General features: G+C 39.7%; 1 long non-coding RNA gene across 2 annotated transcripts in view; it reads left to right on the forward strand.

The window, feature by feature from the left end:
* Positions 1-21,166, forward strand: part of LOC150046000 (uncharacterized) — a 368,029-nt gene that overhangs the window by 292,617 nt on the left and 54,246 nt on the right. The gene's annotated exons all lie outside the window — the stretch shown is intronic.

Consider the following 21,166-nt stretch of genomic DNA (forward strand, 5'->3'; position numbering starts at 1 on the left):
ACTGTCCTTTGTCTTTCTCAAGGCTGGGACTCTACCACTTGAGCCACAGCACTTCTGGCTTTTTCTATGTATGTGGTACCTAGGAATTGAACCTGGATCTTCTTGCATGCTAGGCCAGCACTCTGCCACTAGTCCAAACTCCCAGCTCAGCTCTCTCTCTCTCTTTTTTTTTTTAACCAAACTCCCACCTGTATTTCATTATATCCTTAGGATTAAAGACCTAACATAAATATAACCTTATTCTGACAGCTATCAGAAAGAATTCCAAGATTCCTTTTAAATTGGACAGCTGCTTGAACTGCCTTTCTCCTTTTTCCTTTTATCTACATTATGCTATTTGGGGAGATGTACTGCTCTTGGATAAATAAGTATACCTGCAATTTGTGCATCTGAAAATGTCCACCTGGGATTGAAATTTATGGACATATATTGCTTCATATATAACATCCTGCTGAATTGTTTTCTTAGGATTTGAGCATAGAATGCCCAGATAATATACAAGACAGCTGTGACAGAGTACTTACCTAGTATATCTTTAAGTATAGTAAATAGCTTTAAATAACCTTTTTTTCATATATTTTTATTGTAATTAATAGAAGTGTTACATTATATTCACCAGATAGAAGGTGCATTACTTCACATACATTGACACCCTTTCTCATGTCATGATCCCCATTTCCCTCCCCCACCCCCACCACTCATGTTGTTTTCTCCCCTTCTCTATCCAATTTCAAATAACCAATCAAGCATATATACAATATATCAGATAACAAGATGAAATACTGTAACAAGATGAGATAACCAAGGGACAGCAAAAGAGATGAGAGATAACATAGTACATTAAGGATAACAAGCACTCATTATATGGCTTTTGTTTCTATATCCTGGAGGTCCTTTCATTTAGTGTCATATTATATGGCCTTATGTATCTAGGTTTTGTTCTATTGTAAATCTCTGCTAGGAGAGCCCAAAGTTTCTACTGCTTATGACAAATGAGGGAAACCATTGAGCCTATGTTCCTTTGAGTCTGGCTTACTTCACTTCATGTGATTTTTTTTCTAAGTCTTTCCATTTCCTTACAAATGGGGAGATGTCGTTCTTTGTGACAGCAGCATAGAATTCCATTGTGTATAAATCCCACATCTTGTTGAGCCACTCATCAACTGAGGGGCATCTGGATTGGTTCCATATCTTTGCTATGGTAAATAGTACTGCAGTGAACATCGTTATTACACCTGTTTGTGAACATTCTTTGCAAAAGTAGTTCTGATAAGTGTACATCAGTATATGCTTAGAATATTTTAGTACATTATTAATATTTAATTACATAGTAAATATAACTACTTAAAATGTAAAAATAAGAAGTCATGCAAAATGTACCTATTGTAAAAGTAATAACCAAATCACATTATAGAAGAGTTCCTATTTCAATTGAACAGTTTCTACTTATCTCTCTTTAAGTTTAGTAATCTACTTTGTTCCTTCCCTTTCCATTACACTGTGAAGTTTTCTTCTAGTGAGGTTTTTTGCAGTCTTGATCATTACATGTTCAACTCAAGAATTCCACACATAAACAAAGAATTCTCTTTTATATGTAATTTTGATTTCTGATAACAGTCCTTGGTTGACTGTTAAGGACTATCATTTCCTGATGTTTTTGAATGTGGTATTAAAACTGCTATAAAGTCTTTGCTAATTCCAACATGTCTATATTAACTTTTTTCTTAGCTATAGAAAAAAATTTTATATTTCATCACATTAGCAAATGAAAATTAGATGCTGTAAGAACTAGATTTTTTTCAAAGTATATCAATTTTTGGTCTTATAGGAAGTTCAGACTCCAACTAGATTGAACTTATATTAAGCTGTTCTCTTTCTTTTTTCTTGTCCTTCCATCCTTTCTCTCTTTCTCTCTCAGTCTTTGTCTCTCTTCCTTTATCCTTTTTCTTTATTTTGTTAATTCTACACCTTAAACCCAGAGTCTTGGATATACTTGGCAGGCATTCTACCACTGATTTTCATAGTTAATTTGGTGGTGGTGGTGGTGGTGGTGGTAGTCATCCTCCTTCTCCTCTTCCTCCCCTTCTTCCTACTCTTCCTCCCCTTCTTTCTTCTCTTTCTCCCCTTTTTCCCTCTCTTCCTCCCTTTCCTTCTCCTCTTCTTCTACTTCCTTCTTCTCCTTCCTTCTATATAAAAACTGAAATCAAAACCTCAGACTTGCTTGGCAAATACTTGGGCCACACCTCCAGCCCTTCTGGATTGTTTCTCAGATTGGATTTCATTCTTAGCTGACTTCCAGTAGTGATTCTACTGTCTTTGCCTCCTGATATATTAAGCTTTTGTGATTCTTTGTTAAACTCAAGAGTTTTCTAAACTTCCACATTTCCCATTCTCCCTTTCCAGTTGATCTAGTCTTTGGTTTTAGAATTTGTAAAGGCACTACTAAGGGTCCTTGCTTTAAACTATGTTCATCACTCCATATCCTTTCTGAATCTTTGCAGTGCCAGGATTGTATACTTGAGCATAATTGAGGCTGCTCCTACCTGAGTGAGTAAGAACTCAAGCCTCCCACAGATGCTTGACTTCAGTATCTCTGTTGGCTCTCATCCTAGTAGCAGGAACTTTCTGGCTAGCCTTGTATTGCTCTGCACATGTACAGACCTTTGTGGGCAGTATCTATTTAGACTCCAAGTCTGTTTCCCTCTTCCCTGATAGCTCCAGGACCCTGCCCTCCAGGACCCAGCTATCCCAGGTTTCAGCATCTTCAACTCCCTCACACTCTGAACTTTGCCTACTCAGATCAGTAGAAGTGCTTTACTTTGCTTGGACTTCAACCCCTGTGCCAGTCAGGAAAACATTACTAGGCAGAATTCCAAGGTAATAATGGGCCTCACCTCTCGGGCTTCTCTTCTGTTGACAGATACATTATTGCACTTCCTGCTGGGCATTGCCTAGAAATTAGTGCTCCATATATTTTGGCTGGTTATTTATGGAGGAAGCCCTTTTCCAGTGGTGGTACCTAAATTGTGGTGGAGAGGGGCCTGGAGCATGCATGTGTGCGTACACATGCACCAATCCTAAAACTTGACCTCAGAGACTGGATGCTGTCCCTGAGCTTTTTTCTCAACCCCACCACCTGTGCAACGGCTCTATATCCTGGAGTTTTGTTTTGTTGTGTTTGTTTTTTGATCTTTAGTTGTAGTCTCAAGATTTTTCTGCTTAGGCTACTTCAAACCATTATCCTCAAGCATGCTTACAGGTGTGAGCTACCAGAACCTGATTCTAAATTCTTTTATTAAATTTCTTAATCTCTCTTTTTCCTAATACTTTAGTGTTAATTTTCTCTTATTCATTACCTTTCTACACTTACATTTTTATTTTTATTCTTTTTTTATGGGTTATGGGGCTTGAACTCTGGGCCTAGGCACTGTCCCTGAGCTCTTCAGTTCAAGGCTAATGCCCTACTCTTTGAGCCTCAGCTCCACTTCACATTTTTCTAATGGTTAATTGTAGATAAGAGTCTTGTGTTCTTTTATGCCTGGGCTGGCTTTGAACCTTGATCCTCAGATCTTCGCTTCCTGAGTAGCTAGGATTACAGGCGTGAATCGCCACACCTGACTGATTTTTATTCTTCTTAACTAAAAAATTCATTTTCTTCTGAATTATCTTTGATTTTAAAACTGATAAACCACAGAAAGAAGTAATGTAAGATAAGTGCTTCTGTGTTCTGCAAAGACCAAATCATCCATGGTGTTTATATAAAATAAGTTAGGCTGGGCATTTTGTCTTCCCAACCCTTGGAAGGGTGAAGAAAAGGCTGTGAATTTCACACCACCCTAGGCTATATAGCAAGATCCTGTTTCATAAAAAAAAAAAAAAAAAGCAAATAGCAGCAGCTACTTCACCTTCACCTTACAAATCTCTGAAGGTTATTAGTACTGCTTCCCAATATACATGTAAGTTTATCTCTAAAGTTTGTATAAAATATTCACATATATGTATATGCATGAATTTAACACTTGTATACTCACATAGATATATATAATATTTACTCTGTAACAAAAGCCAAAAATATGTATTTTATATATTATAACAGGTACTTTTTATTTCTTTGCTATTGAGTGTCTTGGAGGTATGTATTTCTTTCATCAAACCATTAATCAAAATCGAAGGTAGAAAAAAAATCATAATTAAAGACTAATAGCTGATTTATTTGGTCGCTTTTAAAACTTGGTTGACAGGTAATAATATGTGAAATTCTTTTTATGAGAACCTGACTAATGTTTAAACAAGCCATTCTTTTTATGATATTTTCCTTTGGTCTACTTTTTTTTGTTCTAACTAATGGGAATATAATTACTACAGTAAGGTAGGAAGCTGTTTCTGGTCCTCAGTGGCATGTGTGAAGAAGTTTTGTTGAAGTTTGTGGTCCATCTGGTATAGCCAAGTCAGTCATCTATCTAGACGTGGTTCCATGTCTGCTTCCTTTGGGATTAGAAGTCTAAACTGACTGGACTTGGCCTCCCAAGTGAAAGAATCAGCCTTTGAATTAGGAGTTATTAATGACATTCATTAAGTATCATTTCCTCCCGGGAGGAGAGATCTCATGGACAATTTGCTGAGTGTACCTCATTTATTGTGTTAAGTGTCTCATAATTGAGTATTTTTCAGTTTTGTTCAAGATTCACAAATTTGCAAGGGTCATTTGTTTTATTTTATAAACAAGAGAAAATACATCTTAGTTAAGAATTTTGATAGCACTTAAAACCAACCCCCAAACCAAACCAAACCATGATCTAAAGATAAAGAAAATGCTGTACACTTCCTCCTGGCTGACTGGTGGTACAGAAATATAAGAGCATTAAATTCTATTTGAAATAGAATGATCCAAGATAGATGGCTCTGTATTTTCATACTATACTTAACAGCACATTTTTATCCATTTTATAGTTTCCTTTTGTGTTTTCTTTGTTACTCTGTAATCACCGCCTATATAATCCAATGATATCGTGCTGTGCATTTAACTGCTGCCATCCAGTCTCATGTGACCCATGACACCATCACCTGATTCTTAGCTTCAAGTCTTGGCTGCTGACCACTGACCACCTCAGGGTCAATTCACTCCTCAGTGGGTCACTGTTAAATTCCCTTTTGGCCTCTGGCCTATTATATGCTTGGCTTATGTGTAACGAAGAACATTTCAAAAAAGAATCTTAAAACAAGTCTATGTTTCATTGTAGGTTATCCTATGAGGAAAAGGCATCTCTAACCTTGGATGCCATTGAGGAAAATATCTTGGTTAGCAAGAAGACCTGTTATATTTTTGTTTGTTTGCAAAGAAGATATTTCATGCAGAAAAGATGTACCTTCTAAGTCAAAACATCTTTCAACTTGAGCTGGGCTTCGTTATCAGTTATGTTTAAAATTCTTGAGATTTCTCTAAGGCCTAGTTATTGCTCACTTGTGCATTTTCACCAAGTTGAGTTAAGTGAAAATAGACTCATTTTAAAAAATAGTTAAAGATGAGATTAAGGGCCTTTGGTGATTTCTAAGTCCTAAAGGTTGCATACTCTTAGTGAGTTCTTGAGAGTCTTGTGGCTTTCAGGTCTTAGCTAGCCTGTCTCCATTTGGAGATAGTCGTAGCAAGTCTAGTATAGAGAGCAACATTTCTACATTTTCTCAGTAACATTTTTTTCTTTTTGGCCAGTCCTGGGGCTTGAACTCAAGGCCTGACCGCTGTCCTTGGGCTTTCTCAAGACCAGAACTCTATCACTGAGCCACAGTACCATTTCTGGCTTTGTCTTTGTATGTGGTACTGAGGAATCAAACTTGGGTCTTCACGTATGCTAGACAAGCACTCTAACAGTAGGCCAAACTCCTGGCCTCAGTAACATTATTTTTGAAAGTAAGTGGTAACTTTCTGGAAGGAAAACGTTTCACAACTCTAGTTGTTCATATAATTAACCATCTCGTTACAATGTGGTTTTGAAACACTCTGGTGTAAAGATTGCCATTTGCTAGTAACTCACAGGTGGAAAGTGACTGTCAGCTCACCAAATCAGGCATGCCATGGTAGGGTCTTCAGAAACTTTCCTCACCTCATTTTACAAATAAAATGAAAAATCTTTTCATTACTTCATCGAGGCAGAGTTTCTCTGGCATCACTGAAATGGTTCCATTACTCCTTCTAACTTTTCTCTTTCCCTCTGTAAGCTTCTGTCCTGTCTTTCTGCTCATACCTTTAGGCTTTATTGAAACTTGCTGAGACCAGAAGAGACAAATCACTTAAGGTTCAGCAAATGGAGCTAAGGTTGGTTGGAAACTGAATGCCCTTGGACTTGGATAGCCATAGAACAAGGCTACTTGGTGGATCACAGACATTTCTGGGTTAAGGGTTTCTAGTCAGGCTGCTGAGAACTGTGTAGAACTGAGGGAAATAAATGTACCTGGCAGTAAGGAGCCTCATGTGCTCTTCAGCCTTCATTGAACTTGAAATGATAATTGGGCAACACTGTTTTAGTTTTTATTTGACCTGAGTCCAAATCACTTTCCCATGGAGGACCAAAAAGCTTATCATATATATATATATCTATATATATATGTATATATATATGAATCATATATCCATGATATACATATGTGGATATCATATATATACATGTACATCTACATATAACCTTCAAATATTTGTGCATGTAAATTTCAATTTAACATGTCTGTTTATGTATACAACGCATCATTTTAAATCTTAAATAGCTGAAAAGGGGGTTTCAATTCATCAAATTAGTTTATATTAAAATGCATTTTGATCAGTGTCTCACTTTTCATTCTCCCCCCTGCCACTTGTGTCATTCCCCATTCATCCACTTCTGACCACTGCCACAAGTGCAGAATTCCCTTAAGCTTAAGAAATGTCTTTTTGATGGGGCCGGGAGTTTGGCCTAGTGGTAGAGTGCTTGCCTAGCATGCACAAGAGACCCGGGTTCGATTCCTCGGTACCACATACATAGAAAAAAGCCAGAAGTGGTGCTGAGGCTCAAGTGGTAGAGCTCCAGCCTTGAGAAAATCCAAGGACAGTGCTCAGGCCCTGAGTACAAGCCCAGGACTGGCAAAAAAAAAAAAAAGAAAGAAAGAAATGTCATTTTGAGACTGTATGCGATTTCTTGGGCTCAAATCAGAGAATGTTTACCATAAAATCCCTTTCTCAGTGATGGCAGGATGTGTATATTGAGGTGTGGAAGGCCCCACGTATATGAAGATGTCTGAGACAAAGTCCTCTGTGGATTTCTATATCTAAATAATTGAGAATTGCACACCATTCTCCCATGTATATTAAAGAAAGGCTTTATCAGGCATTGCTCTGCTTGAGATGCCCACTGAACAGGCTGTATCTATGTTCTTCTCTTCCTCTTTGATTTTCTCCTTACCTTGTCCTTCCTTCTTTCTTTTCTTCCTTCCACTTTTTGGAGAGCTGTGTGGCTAGCAGGGCAGCAAGTGGTGACATAGGAGAAGAAAGATGGAAGGCCTTGTAGTTATATCTGCTAAGCAATTTGAATTGAACAATCTACTGACAAGTGGGTATGGAGGACCACAACTGTGGTTCCAGCTACTTGGGTGGCAGAGATAAGAGGATCATCATTTAAGACTGGCCCCAGCGAAAGATCAAAACCCTATCTGACAATATAACTAAGGACTGGAGATGTAGCTCACATGACAAAGTGCTTGCCTAAGTTAGTGAGAGGTCCTAAATTCAGTTCTTAGTACAGATCCATACATCCATCCACCACATACATGCATACATACACATATATCCATACATACCTGCATGTATGTATATGAATGAATCTGTAAAGGTATTAACTTGTTTCCAACAATCACTTGTAATTTAGATTTCTTTTTTTCAGATACATTTCCTCCAATTACATATCATACTGAGCAACTGAACACGGCAGCTCACACCTGTAATCCTAGTTTACTGACTGTCAACAGTGGTGATAGGATTGCGGAGGTGATCAAGTCCTCCTGGGTTTATAGAGTGAAACCTGGGAAGTCACAGGAAGGGGTGGCAAAGCTCAGGAGAGTTATCTGGACACGAGGAATGTCCTTTAGAAAATGGAAGGTGCCAAAGTCAGATACATGAATTAGGGAAGGGAAGGGTAGGGGAAAAACAAGATGATGTGACAAAGAATAAAGGGTGAACCAATGTAACACAGATATTCACAAGACAATATATTGGAAATGAACTTTACAACTTCGGAGAAGCTGAGGGGAGGGAAAGTGGGAGAAAAACATAGGAAGGTGTAATAGTGTTCAAGAAGTAATGTGCTCACTACCTTATGAATATAACTTCATCCCTCTATACAACCTGACAATAAAATAAAATTTAAGAAAATAAAATAAAATGGAAAGGACCCATAAAACTTAAAGGAAGAAATTAAGGGAAAACATGATTTATGAAAGAGGGCATTCCAATGATTAAAACAAATGAAAGCTATCTGGGGAAAAGAAAGCAAAGAAAAAGGTTGGCAAAGTATTTCAGAACCTCAGAAGAAGTAGATTTGTGCAGAAGCAGGGAAAGACAGAAAATTATAGATAAGAAGAGAAGGGGGAGTTGACTCCTAGGCAACACTCTGTATACCCTAAGCAGAGCAGGATCGGAGTCCAGCTATACCTCTAGCGCAGTCACCAGACTGGGCAGGTGACATTCCTCAACAAGCCTCTAGTCCAGTGAAAAAGAATGGAATACTTTAAGGCAGAAAATTAAATATTGGGTCAGAGAATCTGAGGTGGACTGCAACAGGGCAGAGGAAGCAACCTAAAGTAGTTTTTGATTTTTTGTGTTTTTCAAGGAGCTGCTCCATCTACCTCCTCCACCCACCTCCATGCCTTGATGATGGCAAACCCTGAGCAGCACAGAGAGAAAAATATATGCCTGATCCAGTCCTTAGCAGAAAGTGCTCAGGCCTGGTGGGTCTATCCGAAACATTGGGAAATTGTGGGCTTCAAGGTTTCTCCAGGCATCTGCTGGTTTCTCCTTGTTCATGATTGGGATACGCATTGAACAGAACCCAGATCTGCAATGATGTGGATAACTATTCCTGGTCCCCAGCCCAATATACAGTTAACCAACACCTTAACTAATGTCGACACTGCATTTTTTCTTTTTTTATGATGCTGGGGCTTGAACCCAGGGCCTCGTATATGCTGTAAATATACTCTTCCACTCCAACCCTCATATTTTAAAAGTAGGTATAGTAAGGAAGTTAATTGCATGTGGATGTAAGTAGAAGAATGGAAGGCACGCTCTAGGAGGCAGAACTTGCATGGCAGGAGGAGAGAGCAAGCCTTCAGGCACTGGCAGCCAGGAGAGACTGGGTGCTGATGACTCCGTTCCACTCCACTGTCCTGTGTAAATATGGTGACACTGTCTCTGTCTGTTTAGTCCCAGCTGTCACTGATGTTTTCTTTAGGCTGTCAGTTCCTTCTCTAAGTTGTATAAGTTGCATTCAGTCTAGCATTGGTGGCAGCAGAAAACTAAAAGCAAAGTTATTTTCATTCATTTAGTCTTGGGAACAAAGGTCACTCCTCCCAACTGTCCTTTATTGACAGACTGAGTTCACAGTGACTTGTGATAGCCAGCCAAGACTTAATGCACACCTCTGTTTGACAGAGAATTCCCCCCAGGGCGCTGCATTAACCTCCTTATTGCAGGGCCTTGGCAGTGCTCGGGGATTCTTTGGCGGTAAAGAAGTTGTCATACTGAATCAATCTGCAAGAACAGACATCCTGTGAAGCATATGAATTTATATTGGCAAAGAGAACTACCATGGCTTGTTGTACTGTTTATGAGATTTTCTGCTTCTAACCAAGTAGTTTTATGTCCAAGAAAAAAAGAGAAGAAAAGAAAGCAGAGCTGGGCACTAGTGGCTTATGCCTGTCATCCTAGCTACTGAGGAAACTGAGGTCCAGAGAAACACATTTCAGCCTGGACAGCAGCCTGCAAGCCCCCATCTCCAAAATAACTGGCAAAACATAGAACTAGATGCATAATTCAAGGGATAGAGTGTCAGCTGAGCAAGTTAGCCAACTAGCATAAAGCCCTGAGTTCAAACCTGGGTACAGGAGAAAACAGCCAGGTACTAGTAGTTCACACCTGTAATTCTCGCTACTCAGGAGGCTGAGATCTGAGGATTATAGTTTGAAACCACTTTGAAAGTCTGTGAAACTCTTATCTCCAGTAATCATCCAAAATCTGGAAGTGAAGCTATGGCTTACCTAGTAAAATATCAGCCTTGAGCAAAAGCACTAAGGTACAGTACTCAAGCCTTGAGTTCAAGTCCCAGTACCAACACAAAAATAAACAAGAGGCAAATGTTTTCTCTAGTAATAGTAAACCCCATCCCATAATTTGCTGCAGGAACTTCATGGAGGGCTATGTATTCTTAGGGATAAATGTGAGTGGAATGAAAAAGTATGAATGATAAGAGTTATTAGAGGGCAAGAGTTGGAATAGAATGATCTATGAAGGGAGTACCTCACAGAAAATTCCAGGTTGGTAAATCACAAGACAGGCTGCCAGGGAAATTCCTACTCCCAAAATAATGCTGGCACTCTGGCTTGACAAGCACTGAGAAGAGAGAAAATACCAGCTAGACCCTTTAAATAAAACTAATACAGTTCTGTTTTCTCTTCTTTGTGTAAATCTACCTTTGTACTTTGTGATATAACTGTCCATGGGAAGGCCTGAGGGAGAGAAGTGGGCATTTGGAGAGAGCAAGTAGCTACTTCCTGTACCTTTGACCTTTGTTCTGTCCTACCTGCAAGCTTTTTTGCTCATACAGTGTCTTTAAGCGGTGTTTTGGGGGACCATCTAAAAATAGACAAATTAAATGTTAGGGAACTGCTGTTGTTCACACCAGTGAGTTGTCATGACAGTATCTGGGGCAAATGGTTACTCAGCTCCTTATTTTTCACAGATTTTTCACAGTACACAGGATGGAAGGTGGGGTAAAAGTGTGGGTATCAAGGGACTAGAGTTTGAGTCTGGAGATAGCATTTCCCAGCGTTTGTCTTTTGTAGACAGTAATACAAAAGAGCCTGCAGGAATCTGAGGAGGCGGCACAGGGCTTTTCCCCAATGATGCCTGTGATTCTCCCCATACTATATCCTGAGCTCTACATATGATTATTCTGGAAACCTAAGTACTGATTCCATGGATTGTAATTGTGAAGGGCTGTGATTCTATTCTTTTGGGAGAGGCTTGATCATTTGAGTATTTTGTTTTTGTCTTTGCAACATGTCTTATGCACATCTGCATAAATGGCTGTAAATAATGACCTAGGTTAATTGTAACTTAAATGCATGTAAGTAGGATTCAAATCTTTAGCTGAGAGAGACAACACAGTTTTCTTAGGAAAAAAGAGGCTCATGAGAAATTGACTTATCTCCTCCATGTGAAAAATAATTGGAAAACCTGCTAGTCACAAATGGACTGTGCCCAGTTAATATCATATAACTGACCCTTGACCAGCCCATTGGGGAAGCTGGTTTTAGCCTTAATAACCTTAGCATGAGACTTGCTACAGTGCCAGGTCATGATTGACTTCTCTAGGAAATGTCACTGTTCCTCTAGTGGCTTTAGCAGAAGGGCCTGCAAGCCTTTAACCTGCCACCAACATCAGGCTGACACCAAGATGGTGTGCAGTCCAAAGTCAGCTGATCCTGTAGACACCATAGGGGCTGTAAGAGAAATTTCACATTGCTTGGGTGTCATCCATATTATATTCTTTAAACATTAATGAAAATGACAGCACTGTCCCTTGCCTCCAAAGCAAATTTGGGAAATGCAGATGTTAGGACAGTTGTCTTGGTGCCAGTGGAGCTGCCCCAAAGCAAAATCTGGCTGTCAAAGAAACAAGCACAGGTCTTAAACATACAGCCGGGGATACAGCCAGATCCCTGATCATAAGGGAGGGAAACAGATGCTACAGAAGGGTGAAGGTGATAGGCATAAGTCATGTCACTGATTGTCTGTAATGTTGAGAGAAACAGAAAGTACTCCTTCTGCCAGCTTGTCAGTATTCAGTCTGTGTAGTCATTGGCTTGGGTCTGTCTGTTTGAGCACTTGTGTCATTGAGTAACTTGTGTCATTGAGTCTATAAGAAGGAAACTAACAAATGTCAAATGATACCCATGTATGTTTGAAACTAAGGTCACAGTCTTTGAGTAAGTTATATATTCTTCTTGGCTATAACCACTAGATGTCTAGTAATTATGATCCACTAGTGCCCTAAAAGATTCGTTCATCCATTTATTTAGAGGTGTTTATTCACAATCACCATGTATCTAGGCACAGTCCTAGGCCCTGAGTGGAGACAATCATATTTATTAACTCAAGACTTTCTCCCAGGTCCTATTTTTCTGGTGCTGGTTGAAAAAGAGCTGACCAGAATTTAAAGGAGCCTCTTTGACTAGACTAGAAGACATGCAAGTTCTGGCCATGCTTTCTTATGGTTAACTTAGTTCCCAGGTAGATTCTCCAGGAAAGAGTGATGTCTCAGAAGCAAAGGATTGTAGGGGACATGATCCAGAAAGAGTAGGTTCCCAAGAAAGACCAATCCAAGAATCAGCTCTCCAGAGGAGATTCCAAAATGTGTGACCTTCAAGAGACCTTGCTGCCAGGATGCAGAAGTCCTAATCTCTGTACCCAGCTACTGTTGGACAAAATGTCCTTAGATTTGATCCCTGATCTTGCCATGTTTATGCCAACATAGAGTTTTATTTTTTGGCCTCAACACACCTTTGGAGGGATGAAGGGAGAGGGCCTCGGTTTCCTTCTTCAGAGCTTCATGTGGAAAAAGCCTCCTAGCTGCAGACTGAGAAGACAACAGGCATATTTTCCAGCTCTCCTTCTATTCTTTCAGAATAGCTAGATTGATAAGCAAGTGTTACATTTCTGGACTGATACATTTTTCCCTTTGAAGTCAACCTGGGGCTCATTGTTGGAAGGCAGCAAGCAGAATTTGATGGTCTCCTTGAGATTTTCCAGGCTGATTCTGTAGGATGAAACATCAAACCACTGCAGACATGGCCCTAGTATAACTAAATATCAAGTTTTTAAGGACCTTTTGAGGACATGAAGGACCATCCTCTCTCCTTAGTCATCACTTATGCCCTTCACCCACCAAGAGAGGTTGCCTGGCCCCTTTTAAGCAGATTGGGTCCTCCCCATCTCTAGATGGATGCCTTAGCCCATTTTCTTTTCTTTCTTTTTTCTTCTTTCTTTTTTTTTTACATTTACTTTTTAAATTGTATTTTATTGATGGGATAATGTATAAAGGGGTTACACTTACATTTGTCAGGTAATGGCTACATTATGTCTCGAAACTTGATACCCCTTTTCATGTTCCTTAACCCATTTTCTAATGAGTACATTACAAATAACAATAGCTTATTCAGATTACATCCTAGGAGTCTAAACTCAAGGGGGCTACATCCGGTGAGCATTTTCTTACTGGTGAGAACTCTGTTGCAGCTATTGTAATCTGGGTCATTTCATGGTGAAGCAGAGCAGCCACACTCTTTTTCCACTTTGAAAGCCACTGATGCCATCCTGGGGACCCCTCCCCCATGACCTCAAAGGACTGACCTCCAAATGTCATTAATATGCAACTTTGGAAATTAAGTTTCCAATACAAGTACTCCAGGTACATACCAAAGCCATCTGAGCACTAGCTCACTGACAGCCCTAATGACAGCACTCTGCTCTGTGAACCAGACTTCAAGCTTTCATTCAAAGTCAAAGTATCGTGCTCTTTCTGTAGGACACTTTTAACAGCCAGCATCTCTGTCTTTTGTCAAGTTATATGCACTGGGATTGTGAAATGAAGGACAGGGTCAAAGGGGTAAACACACCTCAATTGCCACTAGAACCTAGAAAGGACAATTGTGGGCTCCTGTGGCTCTGTTTTCTCTCCCTTGAGCAGATTCCATCAGTGAGAGCCCTGATGGTGTCATCAACTTGATTGAGGGAGTTTTAAGATTCCAGCATATTGTAGTCACTTCATCCTCTGTGAATGCAGTTATGCTGCCTGTTGATCAGCTCTGACACAGGTGTTTCATACAAGGTGCAAAGATTTGTTAAACTTTGCCAGGGAAATCAGCATGCAATCTCCAGAAAGCTCAGATAGCCCCTGTTGAAAATGGGCAATATAGTTCCTTGAGACAGGGCTCAGTGTGGTGATTCCTCGGTGGTCCAGTGCTTGCTTCTGGGAGGGTGTTCGGGGAAGAGCATATTTTCTCCAGAGGCTGTCTGAGGGCTGTTAAATACCCACTGCTCCTGCAGAACAGAAATCCAATGAGTGTGGCCTTAGCACTAATCCTAATTCATTATTAGCAAAACAACACTATTTTCTCTGTGTCACACACAGCTCTTTGTGACTTTTTGTATTTTGAAAGATGAAGAAACATATTTGGTCTTAGTCTCTGGCTCCTGATGGTATCTTAAGAACTTGGGAATTTCTGACACGTGATTGATTAGCATTTTTGCTGTTGGCTTTCGTTTTTGTTGGTATCGTGACTTGAACTCAAGGCCTCAATTTCACTTGCTACTTGCTGGCTCATTTGGCACTGTACCACTTAAGCCATGCCTCCAAACCAGCTTCTTGTTGTATATTTTAGAGTTGAAGTTGCAGAGCCTTTTCTTCCCAGGCTGGCTTTGAGCCATGGCTTCCTGGGTAACTAGAATTATAGGTGTGAGCCACCAGCACGAGTGACTGGGGCTTCGGTTTTGGTTTTGTAGATAGATAGATAGATAGATAGATAGATAGATAGATAGATAGATTTGGGATGAGCATCAGCCATTTGAGTAAACTATTGGAACTTTCAGTGCCCCACCCTGACCTCTAGAGAGAGGAGAACATACTAGAGATTGGATTTTAATCACTAAAGATCTGTGATGTAATAAATTATGCTACAGACGGTGACTGTCATACAAACACTTAGCCACCTGGATTCAGAGAGCTTCTGTGGTGGTTCATACAATGAAGTGGAAGGATGGAGGTGTACCCAGAAAGAGCAGGAAAGCTGCACACCATCTCTCATGTATCACCCTACACATTTGTCTTTTTCTGGCCATGTATTCTTTGTATATCCTCTAATAAACCAATGGGTGTTAATACAGCATTCCCTGAGGCCTGTGAGCTGATATACAAATTACCTAACTTGGGAAAGAAGATGGAGGAGACCCAAATTTGTAATCAAATAAGACAAAAGTGTGGTTAATGTATATTTGAGACTCCAGTGCAGACAGTCTTGTGAGATTTAGCCCTTACCCTGTGGCATTTGTATTAACTCCCGATAGCATTGCAGTGGATCTAATCTGATCCCTATCTCTTTCAACTAGGTGACCTTAGAAAAGTGAGTGAATTCTCTAGCCTGAGGGTTGGGACTCAAGGGGTCCCAATAAAATAACACTTCTTTTCTGCAAGTTGTAATCAACTGAGAATTGATGCAAAGTAGAAAGCAACTGCAGGTTAAAGCAACTGACAATTATCTAGATGTATTGCACTCATAAACTGGCATATTGAATTGAAATTTTTGTGCAACTACTTAAAATTAGTAATGATAGTAATAATGCAATGCTGTGTTTATAACAAAGGATTTGGCTATGTCTACTAACCATTCAGCTTCCCTATATTGAATTTCAGAATTGCATACTTACCCATATCCCACTGTGGATCTAGACTAAGCTGAATCTCCCCATACTGGGCAGAACTTGCTCCCATAGAAATGGATCAAAATCAGCTCAGGCACATTGGTTGTCAAGAAAAAAAAGGAGGCTTATGGTCTTCTTTCTGCCACATAGACTAAATCTCTCTCCCCAGGGACAGGGTGCATGTGGAGAAGCTAATTAAAAAAAAGAAGAAAAAAAAAGAGATTTGTATTAGCTTCCCTTTACTGTGACCAAAAAAATCTGAGACAATTCATTTACAAGGAGGAAAGGTTTATTTTAACTCATGAATTCCAAAGTTGACATTGCTGGCAAGTTGATCCTGTTGTTTTGGGTCTGTGACAGCATGGGACATCATGGTAGGAATACATGGCAAAGGAGACCTAGGAACGTAAGACTTGGGGGGAAAGCTTCATGGCAGTAAGTAAGCAAAGAGATGCAAATAGACTGACATTTCCTTCAAGGATATTCCCCCAGTGGCCAAATACTTTCTAACAGAAAGAATGGCCTTATCTCCCCAAAGCCTCCCACTCCCAAGAGTACCTTGGTACATCCTGAGGCTGGTGACTAAACTTTTAACACATGGGTATTTGGAAGATATTCTAGAGTAAACTATAGCAAAGAATAAGCATAGGAACTCTCTACCCAAGGGAGAAAAGGCAGATCAGAGGACAAGAGACATCTTTTACTACTTGACTTTCTCATCTTCGACATGGAGTTAATATTCATCTCATAAGAACATGCCGAAGTAAAAGAAATGCAAATCAAAACAACCTCACCCTAGTTAGACAGGAATGTGGTTATACTACTATACTGTTGATGGGAATGTAAAATTGTTCAATCACTGTGGAAAACAGTGTAGAAATTCCTCAAAAGACTAAACAGAGTTCCCCTGTGACCCAGCAACTTCACTTTTGGGCATTTACCCAAATGACCACAAACAAGGCCATACTAAAACTATTAGCCATGTTCATTGCAGCATTATTTACCATAGCTAAGATGTAGCACCAACCCAGATGCCCCTCAGTAGATGAATGGATCCAGAAAATGTGGTATATGTACCCAGTGTAATTTTATACTTTCATCAGAAAGACTGCCATCACCATATTCGTTAGGAAACGGAAAGGGTTGGAAAAAAATCATATAAAGTGAAGTAAGCCAGAACCAAAGAAACATAGACTTCATAGGTTCCCTCATCTGTAATGTTTGTATGAGCTGGTTTTCTGAAGGCTGAGGTTCTTTTCAATGTTACTGATAATTAAAATATAATATGGGAATAACCTGAGAATTAATGCTACACAAAACTCTGAGTAAATTAGGGACTGGATTTTGAAGACTTAGAATTAAATTTTATTACCCTATAAAAGAGAGCTAGCAAGTGGGAGATAAAAAAAAAGGTAGGGGAATAACAATGTTCAATAAGAAATGTATTCACTACCTTATACATGTAACTCCAACCTCTCTGTACATTACCTTTACAATAAAATTAATTTTTAAAGTAAAGCAAGCTGGTATCATGCCATCAGCTGCTCATATGTGATGTAAAATAATTGATACTGAGTCCATGAAAGTAAAATCTTGAGAAAGATAGAATGATTGCCCACTACACTAAGCTCTTAGTCAAAGATTTTCAAGATGAGATTTATATGCTCTTTGTTCTTCCCTGCCAGTTAATGCTTCCGAATATTTTTTTGCTTTGAGCTCCTGGAATCCACACCCCTTGGTTTGGGTACCAGACATCCTGTAGCAGATTTCTGTATCAACAGATGTGCTAGCTAGGCCTCCAGAGACAGTGAGATGCTTTTTCTGACTTTGCTTTGAGACTAGAATGCAATAAACCAAATGTCACATTGAAAATAAATTCGGGAGAGAACCCACACATAAAGCAGTTCATTGAATGGACAAATAGATAGATCAACTGCCAACTTACAGGAGCCCATCATCCTTAGACTGGTCCTGCCAAACCTTAGGTCAGAAGCAAGTTGTCTACATGGCAGAGCAGCCACTATGAGCTCTTGGCACTGGATCCTATCCTCTGTTTAAAAGCACAGCTTAAAAAAGGAAAAAAAAATGGTTAATTTGACTACCTCCTTGGGTGGCTACCTTTTGTATAGCCATCAGGCAATTCATTTCCTCCTGGAGATGCTGTGCTTTTGTTATTGAAGAAGCAAGACACATGTGGAAGCTCCTTCTGAACTGGGACCCCTGGGGGTTGTTTAGGCTTGTTGTGGCCAGGTTCCAGCACAGACTACTAGTGGAGGCAATGCGGTTTCTGGCTGTTCATTTTGGAAGCAAACAACGTAAATCTAGTGGGAAAGACTGCCTTTTAAAATCACTTATTGGGTAAAGTAGCTTCCCAGAATTCAGAGAATTTTAGTGTTAGGATTATTCATGGTAATTTGTTCTCATTATCATGCATGTGATTTGCTTACTTGTTTATAGTAGTATTTGAACAAGAGCAGTGTCCACATTTATTCTGGGTCTTCCTCTATGCTCTCAATTCTACAACATGTGTTTCCTCACTTTTCCAATATTTCTGAAATTGTTTCACATCTTACAATAAGACACACACGTGTATACTACCAAATATATAGAGACTTTCAGAAGCTGCCATTTCAGCATCTTTCTGGGAAAGGATAATAAGAGAATTGAGCTATTTACAATCTCAGCAGAATCCTGAGATTTAAAAAAAAAAAAAAAGATTTTCCTAGACTACTCACAATTCCTTGGGAAGGTCTGAGAAATTTAAGGATGTGCTGCCTTTATCTCCATTGCACTATACTTCTGTCGGATTTTCTGAAGTTAACTCCTAGATGCAACCTCTTCCATTGTATTTCCCAGCCACCCATGGTCTCTTGGGATTGAACCTGTCACCCAGTGGAGCTGCCAACCAACATTATGGAACTTGACAATTAAAGAATATATAGCATGACTTCAGTCTGGTGGAAGTTTCAAGGTCATATGTATTTCAAATATCAAATAATTTTCTATAGTTTTCTACAGTCTCTCCTTCCCAGCTGGGAGCCAGCTCACAATGCCTCCATCACATATTATTCAGAATAATGATCAGAATTTATGCAGTGTTTCTGAAGGCCAAGAAGCATAATGACTTTTTTCTTTTCTTCTTCTTTTGTTTTTTCCTATCAGTCATGGGGCTTGAGTTCAAGGCCTGGGCATTGTCTCTAAGCTTTTTCACTATTGCTAGTGCTGTACTACTTTGAGCCACAGCTCCATTTCTGGATTTCTGGTGATTAGTTGAAGATGAGTTTCATGGGGACTCTCCTGCCTGGGCTGGCTTAGAACTGTTATCCTTAGATCTCAGCCTTCTGAGTAGCTAGGATTACAGATGTGAGCCACTAGCACACGGTACATGGTGGCTTTGTTACCCGGGTGTCTTGTGTAATTTCCACAGCACAACAGTGTCACAGGTATTGGCAGTGGCATGTCCATGTCATAGATGAACAAACTGAGCCCAGGAGTAGCTTGTCCAGGAAATAGGGAAGTCAAGACTCAAATCTAGGCCGTTAAAGCATCGTCCCCCATTCATTTACATCCCTGCCTGTTACTCCTATAGTTAAGTGAATTTGCATAAAGAAAACTCACTGTTTCAGGCTGCATCTTGCCTTGTACTGATTAGAGTGTGAGCTTTATGAACCAATAATACTGGGAACTTGTTGGGCAGGGTGCAGTGGCACACACCTGTAATTCTAGCTACTGAGGATACTAAGATCTGAGGATCAAGATTTAAAGCCAGCCTGGTCACAAAAGGACCTGAGACCCTTAACCTCAATTAACCTCTAGAAAACTGGAAGTGGGGCTTGGTTCAAGGGGTACAGTGGTAACCTTCAGCTGAAGAGCTCAGGGACAGCACCCAGGCCAAGTTCAAGCCCCATGACCCCCCCCCAAAAAAGATTGGGAGCTTCTTGAGGCAAAAATTATAATTTACAATTTTCCTGTTTTCTCCAGTGTCTGATATGAAGTCTCTGCATAAGCTTGTACTGGACATATTAACTAGAAAATCTCATGTCACCAGAAACAAATGAGCATCGGTTTCCCTTCTCATTGGTGGTTACTATGATTTGAACCTTTAATTAGGCTTAGACCTCAGCTTGGCACCTCAGCTTGTTCCTTACTCTGTCTCTACCAGAACCTGCTATTGGCCAAAAGTAACTGGAAGCTGAGGGACAAGGAAGTCTAGATGCAGGCCTAAAATCCTCTTCTGGGCACAGATAGAGGGAAAAGGGACAAAGAAGGCATCTGGTGAAGGAAGCACATGGTAATTCATCACAGCTTGTGAGGAAAGCCAAGACTGTAGCATGTATAGTTCAAAAATGAAATGAATGAAAATAGCATTGCTCTCACTGACTCCATACAATTTTCCTTCATTCAGCTCTCTGCAGAAGGTCTCCTATGTGCCAGACAGAGTCTGTGAATTTGGCCAGATTTAGAGAATCTTGGAAACACTTAACTCTTTTTCAAAGATACTTGGGCAATATGATACATCATCAAAGCTGAGAGCTTGCAAACATCTTTCAAGAAATATATTTATGGGGACTTTTGAAGAACTAGTAAAACTCTGATCCACACAAAACTTTTTCAAAGAGCATTAGACCTTAACCTCAGGGAGAATTTTCATTATGATTTTCTAGATAGTAATATTTTTATATTGTGTGACCTATACTGTTGACATCATAATTTGAGGTTTTTCTTCTAAAAAAAACTAGCTTGAGTTCTGAAGTCCTTTGGCGTTGCTGTAGTATGGGTGTGAAATATGCTTCAAAAAGGCTCATATGTTGAGGGGTTATTCCCAGCTGGTGGTTCCACTGAGAGGTGATTACATCATGAGGTGCTAACTTCATCAGTGGATTAATCTATTGATGAGTTTATGCTGAATGGAAGTAGGTTCCTAGGGGTGTGCCTTTTTGAAGGGCAGAAAGTTAGATCTGTCCCTGGATCTCTCTCCCTCTCCCTCTCTCCCTCTCTTTCTCTCCATTTTTCTCCTCCTCCCTTTCTCTATCCCTCCTCCTTTCTCCTTTTTCTCTCCCTTCTTCCTGGCCATCACACTCTTCCCTTGTGATGTTCTGCCTCATTTTGGTCCCCAGAGCAATATACCTTTGAAACTGTGGGCCAATATAAATCATTCTACCTTTGAGTTGAACTATTCGAGGTACTTTTGTCATGGCAATGACAATCTAACTAACATAGGATTTCTCTCTCTATAAAGCAATGGAATTTGTAGTTGCCTGGTTTAAAGGTTTCATTTATCAATGGTCCAAAATTACTAATATTTACACTGAATATCTTTCAACAGAAATAGCAGAAATGAGACAGATAATAACTTTGGTAGCAGTGTATTTTATAATTTTTCTATTTTATTGATGTTCTTAATCTCCATATAATTGATGCGTTAAACCTTATCAGAGAAATGTTCTAGAA

The sequence above is a fragment of the Megascapheus bottae genome, chromosome 26, assembly GCF_031878675.1.
Source record: "Megascapheus bottae isolate mThoBot1 chromosome 26, mThoBot2.hap1, whole genome shotgun sequence".
Lineage (NCBI taxonomy): Eukaryota > Metazoa > Chordata > Mammalia > Rodentia > Geomyidae > Megascapheus > Megascapheus bottae.